Source organism: Thalia democratica, unplaced genomic scaffold, assembly GCF_965202585.1.
Source record: "Thalia democratica unplaced genomic scaffold, ktThaDemo2.hap1.1 HAP1_SCAFFOLD_891, whole genome shotgun sequence".
Lineage (NCBI taxonomy): Eukaryota > Metazoa > Chordata > Thaliacea > Salpida > Salpidae > Thalia > Thalia democratica.
Genome location: NW_028139839.1, coordinates 29302 through 38475, shown reverse-complemented (window position 1 = coordinate 38475; position 9174 = coordinate 29302). Strand labels below are relative to the sequence as shown.

The following is a 9174-nucleotide window of genomic DNA, read 5'->3' as shown; positions in this document are numbered from 1 at the left end:
AATATTACTTAAGATTTTATATTTAAGTTGTACTATAGTTTGTAAGTGTAACCAATTTTCAAATAGAAGTAAAAACTTTTGACTAATTAATTGTTGCTCCTTAATGACAAGACTAACTTTACATTATCTATGAAGAAATTGACACAACAGTAAATTTTTTTCATAAAGAGTTAGTTATTGCACAAATTTTTTCAAAAGTATATATACTGTGAAGTGTATAAATATAATAAATATTTATAAAAACTGTGAAAAACTAAAATATCTGAACTCAACTAAGTAAAGATCTAAAAAGGTTTAACAAAGATTTTTAAGGTTAGCATACGTTTTATGTATTTTAAGTTATGTCTAACAAAGTCTTCAATTTTTAAGTTAACAACCTGATTTACAAAAAAAATCTTCAACTTAAATACAATTTAATACATTGTTTGCTAATGCATACTTGCTACTAACTGACCGTTGCAGTGACAAAAATTCAACTTTCGAAACCATAGCGACGTTGAAAACATTTTTAATTAATTTAAGATGCCATAGTTATAATGAAATAATGTTTTTGTTTTAATTCGATGATAAAAATATTTGGTGATTAGATTTTAGTAATTTAAGTGTAAAAAAAACCTAAGCTTAGAATTGATATACTTAATAGAAAATCGATAAAAGTCTAAAGTTAATTTTTTTATAAAACTTGATTTTATAAAAGTGCTATGCAATTGAAATATACCTAAACAAAAAGTTTACTGTATGACTTGTTAACTAGCATTTAAATATCGTGAAGTAAGCATTTTAAAAATCAAGCTCGTATTCTTTTTTTTTTTTTTTTTTTTTTTTATGGTAAAAAAACATCAGTCTCAAACTCCTTGCAAACTTCCTTGCAAGAATTGATACTATTGTCAGGTAAATCTTAGCTTTAACTCGATATCGTTGTCACGCTAATAAGATGTACTAAACAAAATAAACAAAAATATTTAAAATAAACAGTTAATTAATTGAAACAAAAATTAATTAATTGAAACAAAAACTTACTTGTGATCAATTGTTAATTGATTACTTTTAGCTAATTATTTTTCATTAGTTTTAAAGTGAGATCCGGATCCGGAACCTAATTCTGTGGATACGGTAGATTACTAGTCTCTACTGCTTTAAATGTTATTTTACAAACTTTTTTTTTAATAATTTTCAATCAAAACAATATTTGTTAATAAAAAAAGTTTATTAGTAAATGAAATGAAACTTGTATTACAGTAGGGAGTAGGGACATAGACAAGGTACAAAAGTGTATTTTAGGTGAAGTTTTAAGACAAATTTTGCTCTTCTAACACCAAATAAAAGCTAATATCTAATTATTATAACTTAAATACGATCTACTCTAGTTTATTTCAAATTTAATTGATTTCTTCAAAAAAATAACTAATTTATACTTGCATTAAATATGTAATAGTCATGTTTTTGTTCATAAAAGTTATCTTAAAAAGTATCATGCACTTTTTTTTTTTAATTTTTGATCCCTCGTGATTTAACGCGTACCTCCTATGTACCTTGTCAATGACCCTACTGTACTTAAATAGCTAGAAATAAAAAAAGTAGACAGGATTATAGTTGATTCAGATGGTAATATGTAGATTAGAATTCACCTATCTGAATTAGTTGGAAATAGTTTAGAGCTGAAAAAAAAAACTGACCGATGTAGAAACTAATTAAGTTGAAATTTTAAAAACACCGTTGAAAATGACATGTTTTCAAATTTACTTTTACTTGAGGTTGAAAAAATAAACACGTTTTCTCAAACAACCTACAACTACTTATTGTACTTTAGTGTATTTTGACTAAGATCGTTTTTTTAGTTTTCAAAAGATACTCGTTTTTTCAATCAAGAATACAAATTTGCAGGAATACATAGTACCGCATAGAGTACTATGTATTCACGAGTAGCTTGCAAAAAACTAAAAAAATTAATTTAATAGCTATAAATACATATATTTATTAACATATATTATTTAACATACTAGCTTATCATGACGTATTTGCACTTTCAAAGCTTTAGTATTACAAACACATCGTTTGTCTTTTGCATGTTTCTTGTTCTAACTGTTGTCAAAAAACGATTTTACAAAGGCATATAATATTTCTGATTTTTTTCTTATTCTTTTAATAACTTTGCTGTATTCGAAATGAAGTACTTCTTCGCAAACGCTGAAGCAAGATCCAAACCATCAAAACTCACGGCTACCTCGAGAACACTTTAGTATAAGCGGCATAATATTTAACTAAAATACTTGTAATCTTAGAATTGTAGTTGCAACTTTTACTAACAGCTGTTCAGCAATAAATTCAAAGTACAACTCTTTAGTAACCACCAATGGCTTAAAAATACGAAACTAAGAAGTTGTATAGCAGATAGTTTAAGTAAACTAATTATTATTTGTTACTATAGTGAAATATGTAATCTATATGAGAGCATGTGATAAACCGAAGAAACTACATCAAAAACATTTTACCCTGAGATGATTTTATAAAATTACCAACAATCGATTGAAAAATTTAAGTTTAAAATTAAACATCGAAATTAAAGATAATTTTTCAACAAAATTAACACCGAGAATTTTATTCCAGAAACAAACGCAAAACAAATTCGTTCCAAAGTTGTTCTTCGAGACTCCAAACTTCATGCTTACTCCGCCAGCATGGCTCTTACCTTGTTTTCGGTCAGCTGCCCCTCCGCCAGCTTCTTCTTCCGTCCCCACCTCATCAGCGTCGGCACCCCGCTCAGCTTCAGCTTCGGGTCGCTCCTGAACTCGTTGCCCCTCCCCTTCCAGTAGCTCCTGTCGCCCACGAAGCACTTGACCAGCACCGCCTGGTCGTCGTCCGTTTCTGCCCAGATGTCGGTGACCACCGGAGCGTATCGGTCCGTGTCCGGGCACCAGCTCCGGTTGGTGTGAGGGTCGGTGTCCGCCACGAACAGGCAGTAGACTTTCTTGCCTTCCAGCTCGGGCGAGTTGACTTTTTCGCTGAACTCCTGGTAGCCGTGAGCCGTGATGGTTCGGTTCTTGCTTCTGCCGGTGCTTGCGAAGAAAGACATCATTTCGAATGCAGCAAAGTTGAAAAAAGGACTAACAGATGAAATACCAACAACAATTGTTACAAAGAAACAAACAACTGAAAGACAAACGACGTGTTTGTATAAATAAAGCTTTTGAAAATACAATACGTCATAATAAGCTGGTAATCATAATAAATTGATTTTTCTATAGTTTTTTACAAGGTTCAAAGAAGACAAGCTTTTTGCAGATCTTTGTATTCCTGCACGTTTGCATTTAAAATTAAAAAGTAACTAATAAAAACAAGTTTGTATGGCCATAGAAATAATCTTAATCAAAATACACTAAAGTACAATAAGTAGTTGCAGATTGCTTGAGAAAACGTGTTTATTTTTTACCCTTGAATAAAAGTCAAGTTAATAATGTAAAGTTTTTGAACGGCGTTATATTAATTTCAATATAGTTTGTTTATCCCTGAGTCAGTTTTTATTCAGTTGTTTTCAATTAAACTAAATTCCAAATCCATCAATTCTTATCTTCCTGTTTTCCATCTGAATCAATTTTATTCAGGTCTATTTTTTTCTTGCTTCTTAAGTAAGGATATCGATATGGTACGCGCTAAATGAGAGGGATCAAAAACTTTTGTAAAAAAAATTCATGATATTTTGTTAGATAATGAAATTTAATGAATAAAAACATGACTATTACATAATTAATTCAAGTATAAATTATTATTTGAAAAAATCTGTTAGGTTTAAATTATACCGGAATATACCCAATTTTTTATTATATATAAATAAATATTAGCTATTCGCTGTGAAAAGAGTATTAGCGATTATCAGTTATTGCCTATAAACGTTTTACAATAAAAAGTTTACATATTACAAAATTCAATCAAAATAATAGCTTATTTGTTTAACTCAATTTAGAAATGTTTTATAGTATGATAATTGCAAAATTTTTGTTTACTTTTATTCACAATAAATTTCAGAATACAAACGTTATTGTCAATGCTGTTTACAACAAATTGTTGTTTTCTAAATTTCATGTTTATGTTAATTTTTGTTGCTTTTACTGTTATAATTAATTTATGTATATATTTTTCTTTTTATAGAGTTTTAAAACTATTTACGTAAACAAATATTTAAACTGTAAAATATATTTTGTGTTAAGTTTGAAACTGACGTACAATTTATGTTTTTAATATAAATCATTTTAATACATTTGATTTATGTACCGCTAAACTTGTAATTGTTTGATCAGTATAAAATCGAAAAACAAAAAGTTTAAAGTTTTTTTAACATTAAAGAATAATAGTAGTTTAATAGAATTCTATTGCGAAACTAATTTTTAGAACAAACACAAACGTCTCCGTGATTTTTCTTAATATGTTTAAAACTGGTTACAAAAAGTGAAAAACTAAGACCGATAAAGTAAAAGTTAAATAGTAGATTTAAATAAGGTATGAGATATTTCTGAATATAAATTATCTGTTAGAGAGGTGGTTATTAAACCACAAGCGTAAAAAATATCAAAAACGTTTTTTTTTCAAAAGCAAACTAGCTACTGGAATAAATCTTTTTAGCCTTTTTTTGTCTAACTTCTCGGCGTTAATGGACTATAACTTCTGTTTCTTTAATTTGCAATTGTAGATCTTGTTTTTCCAGAAAAACTAGTGATAATAAAAATAGTTTGTGTTATAAGTTTAATGTGAGACAAAATTGTGTCTTAGAAATAAGTTTAAAGTGGTAGTTAAAAAAAGCTTACAAATAAACTTTATTATATATATTTTTAAAATTGAAAGTTAACTGTTTCTAAGATGTATTTTACTTGATAAATACTTTAAACATTTCGAACTTTTTATTATACTTTAAACAAAAGGATCTTTAATAATTTAATATTAAAACAAGGTTATTTAGATGTAATAAAACATAGTATTATAATTTTAGATATCTCTAACATCTTATTACTTATAAACTAAATATCTTAATTAATCTAAACTTCAAATTTAATTTAAAAAAAAAACGTTTTTAAAGTGCATACATATGAATCGTAAAAGTTTCGCGTTTAAAATGAGATATCAATCCAGCGCTAACCAATTGATGTAACTGCAAATCTTGAACCAAATATTTTTTAAGAGTTACTTTGTATATAATTAGAAATTTTAATCTCTGTTTTAGATACTGTTGCAGTTTTTGGTGTTTTTAAATAAAGAATCCCTTTTTGTAAAAAATGATTGTAAAAAATAAATAGTCAACATGAGTTTAATGATAATAGTACATTATTTTCACTAGTTTTTAATTAATTTGGCTCAGTATAAAAAAGTTATTTAATTTCAATATTTTATTAACTTTCTTAGACTAATACTTTAATAACTTATCAAGTATAATTAGCCAAAATTAGCAAAGGCATTCATAATTTATTATACTGTTTAACTTTTTTATAAGGTGTATGCTTTTTGTAATAATATATTATTTATATCATATTTAAAAGATTTTATAAAACACGTTTTTAAAGTTCTTCTTTAAATCTAAGTGCAAGCAGTGTAACATAACTTAATATGTTATCTAAGTTAGGAAAAATGTGTTTATTAAACTAAATCTACAAATGTTTAATTGTTTGTTTAGCTCCGTTACTTAAATATTGAAGTATTTCATTTTCCACAAGTATCCTTTTACCATATTAATTCCTTATACATTTTTCACAGCTCGTTGCAGTCTCCTTTTCCCATTTAAAAGTCGCCATGTCACGTAAAAGCAGCTGAAATCTGATAAAAATATTGAAAGTGAAAAGCAGCTGAAATCTGATAAAAATATTGAAAGTGAAAAGCAGCTGAAACCTGATAAAAATATTGAAAGTGAAAAGCAGCTGAAACCTGATAAAAATATTGGAAGTGAAAAGCAGCTGAAATAAGATAAAAATATTGAAAGTGAAAAGCAGCTGAAACCTGATAAAAATATTGAAAGTGAAAATCAGCTGAAATCTGATAAAAATATTGAAAGTGAAAAGCAGCTGAAACCTGATAAAAATATTGAAAGTGAAAAGCAGCTGAAACCTGAAACAATATTAAGAGTAAAAAACAACTGAAATCTGATAAAAATATTGAAAGTGAAAAGCAGCTGAAACCTGATAAAAATATTGAAAGTGAAAAGCAGCTGAAATCTGATAAAAATATTGAAAGTGAAAAGCAGCTGAAATCTGAAAACAATATTGAAAGTGAAAAGCAGCTGAAATCTGATAAAAATATTGAAAGTGAAAAGCAGCTGAAATCTGATAAAAATATTGAAAGTGAAAAGCAGCTGAAATCTGAAAACAATATTGAAAGTGAAAAGCAGCTGAAATCAGATAAAAATATTGAAAGTGAAAAGCAGCTGAAACCTGATAAAAATATTGAAAGTGAAAAGCAGCTGAAACCTGATAAAAATATTGAAAGTGAAAAGCAGCTGAAACCTGATAAAAATATTGGAAGTGAAAAGCAGCTGAAATCAGATAAAAATATTGAAAGTGAAAAGCAGCTGAAACCTGATAAAAATATTGAAAGTGAAAATCAGCTGAAATCAGATAAAAATATTGAAAGTGAAAAGCAGCTGAAATCTGATAAAAATATTGAAAGTGAAAAGCAGCTGAAATCTGAAAACAATATTAAGAGTAAAAAACAACTGAAATCTGATAAAAATATTGAAAGTGAAAAGCAGCTGAAACCTGATAAAAATATTGAAAGTGAAAAGCAGCTGAAACCTGATAAAAATATTGGAAGTGAAAAGCAGCTGAAATCAGATAAAAATATTGAAAGTGAAAAGCAGCTGAAACCTGATAAAAATATTGAAAGTGAAAATCAGCTGAAATCTGATAAAAATATTGAAAGTGAAAAGCAGCTGAAACCTGATAAAAATATTGAAAGTGAAAAGCAGCTGAAACCTGATAAAAATATTGAAAGTGAAAAGCAGCTGAAACCTGAAACAATATTAAGAGTAAAAAACAACTGAAATCTGATAAAAATATTGAAAGTGAAAAGCAGCTGAAACCTGATAAAAATATTGAAAGTGAAAAGCAGCTGAAATCTGATAAAAATATTGAAAGTGAAAAGCAGCTGAAATCTGATAAAAATATTGAAAGTGAAAAGCAGCTGAAATCTGATAAAAATATTGAAAGTTAAAAGCAGCTGAAACCTGATAAAAATATTGAAAGTGAAAAGCAGCTGAAATCAGATAAAAATATTGAAAGTGAAAAGCAGCTGAAACCTGATAAAAATATTGGAAGTGAAAAGCAGCTGAAACCTGATAAAAATATTGAAAGTGAAAAGCAGCTGAAATCTGATAAAAATATTGGAAGTGAAAAGCAGCTGAAATCTGAAAAAAATATTGAAAGTGAAAAGCAGCTGAAATCTGATAAAAATATTGAAAGTGAAAAGCAGCTGAAACCTGATAAAAATATTGAAAGTGAAAAGCAGCTGAAATCAGATAAAAATATTGAAAGTGAAAAGCAGCTGAAACCTGATAAAAATATTGAAAGTGAAAAGCAGCTGAAACCTGATAAAAATATTGGAAGTGAAAAGCAGCTGAAATCAGATAAAAATATTGAAAGTGAAAAGCAGCTGAAACCTGATAAAAATATTGAAAGTGAAAAGCAGCTGAAACCTGATAAAAATATTGGAAGTGAAAAGCAGCTGAAACCTGATAAAAATATTGGAAGTGAAAAGCAGCTGAAATCTGAAAAAAATATTGAAAGTGAAAAGCAGCTGAAATCTGATAAAAATATTGAAAGTGAAAAGCAGCTGAAACCTGATAAAAATATTGAAAGTGAAAAGCAGCTGAAATCAGATAAAAATATTGAAAGTGAAAAGCAGCTGAAACCTGATAAAAATATTGAAAGTGAAAAGCAGCTGAAACCTGATAAAAATATTGGAAGTGAAAAGCAGCTGAAACCTGATAAAAATATTGGAAGTGAAAAGCAGCTGAAATCTGATAAAAATATTGAAAGTGAAAAGCAGCTGAAACCTGATAAAAATATTGAAAGTGAAAAGAAGCTGAAATCTGATAAAAATATTGAAAGTGAAAAGCAGCTGAAATCTGAAAACAATATTAAGAGTAAAAAACAACTGAAATAAGATAAAAATATTGAAAGTGAAAGCAGCTGAAATCTGAAAACAATATTGAAAGTGAAAAGCAGCTGAAATCTGATAAAAATATTGAAAGTGAAAAGCAGCTGAAATCTGAAAACAATATTAAGAGGTAAAAAACAACTGAAATCAGATAAAAATATTGAAAGTGAAAAGCAGCTGAAACCTGATAAAAATATTGAAAGTGAAAAGCAGCTGAAATCAGATAAAAATATTGAAAGTGAAAAGCAGCTGAAACCTGATAAAAATATTGAAAGTGAAAAGCAGCTGAAACCTGATAAAAATATTGGAAGTGAAAAGCAGCTGAAATCAGATAAAAATATTGAAAGTGAAAAGCAGCTGAAACCTGATAAAAATATTGAAAGTGAAAAGCAGCTGAAACCTGAAACAATATTAAGAGTAAAAAACAACTGAAATCTGATAAAAATATTGAAAGTGAAAAGCAGCTGAAACCTGATAAAAATATTGAAAGTGAAAAGCAGCTGAAATCTGATAAAAATATTGAAAGTGAAAAGCAGCTGAAATCTGATAAAAATATTGAAAGTGAAAAGCAGCTGAAATCTGATAAAAATATTGAAAGTGAAAAGCAGCTGAAACCTGATAAAAATATTGAAAGTGAAAAGCAGCTGAAATCAGATAAAAATATTGAAAGTGAAAAGCAGCTGAAACCTGATAAAAATATTGAAAGTGAAAAGCAGCTGAAACCTGATAAAAATATTGGAAGTGAAAAGCAGCTGAAACCTGATAAAAATATTGAAAGTGAAAAGCAGCTGAAATCTGATAAAAATATTGAAAGTGAAAAGCAGCTGAAATCTGAAAACAATATTAAGAGTAAAAAACAACTGAAATAAGATAAAAATATTGAAAGTGAAAAGCAGCTGAAACTTATAAAAATATTGAAAGTGAAAAGCAGCTGAAATCAGATAAAAATATTGAAAGTGATAAGCAGCTGAAATCTGATAAAAATATTGAAAGTGAAAAGCAGCTGAAACCTGATAAAGATGTTGAAAGTGAAAAACAACT

General features: G+C 27.8%; 1 pseudogene; it reads right to left on the bottom strand.

Annotated features, from left to right (window-relative positions):
* Positions 1-2665: 2665 nt before the first annotated feature.
* Positions 2666-3076, bottom strand: LOC145847344 (thioredoxin domain-containing protein 17 pseudogene; annotated as a pseudogene).
* Between the last annotated feature and the right edge of the window lie 6098 nt (positions 3077-9174).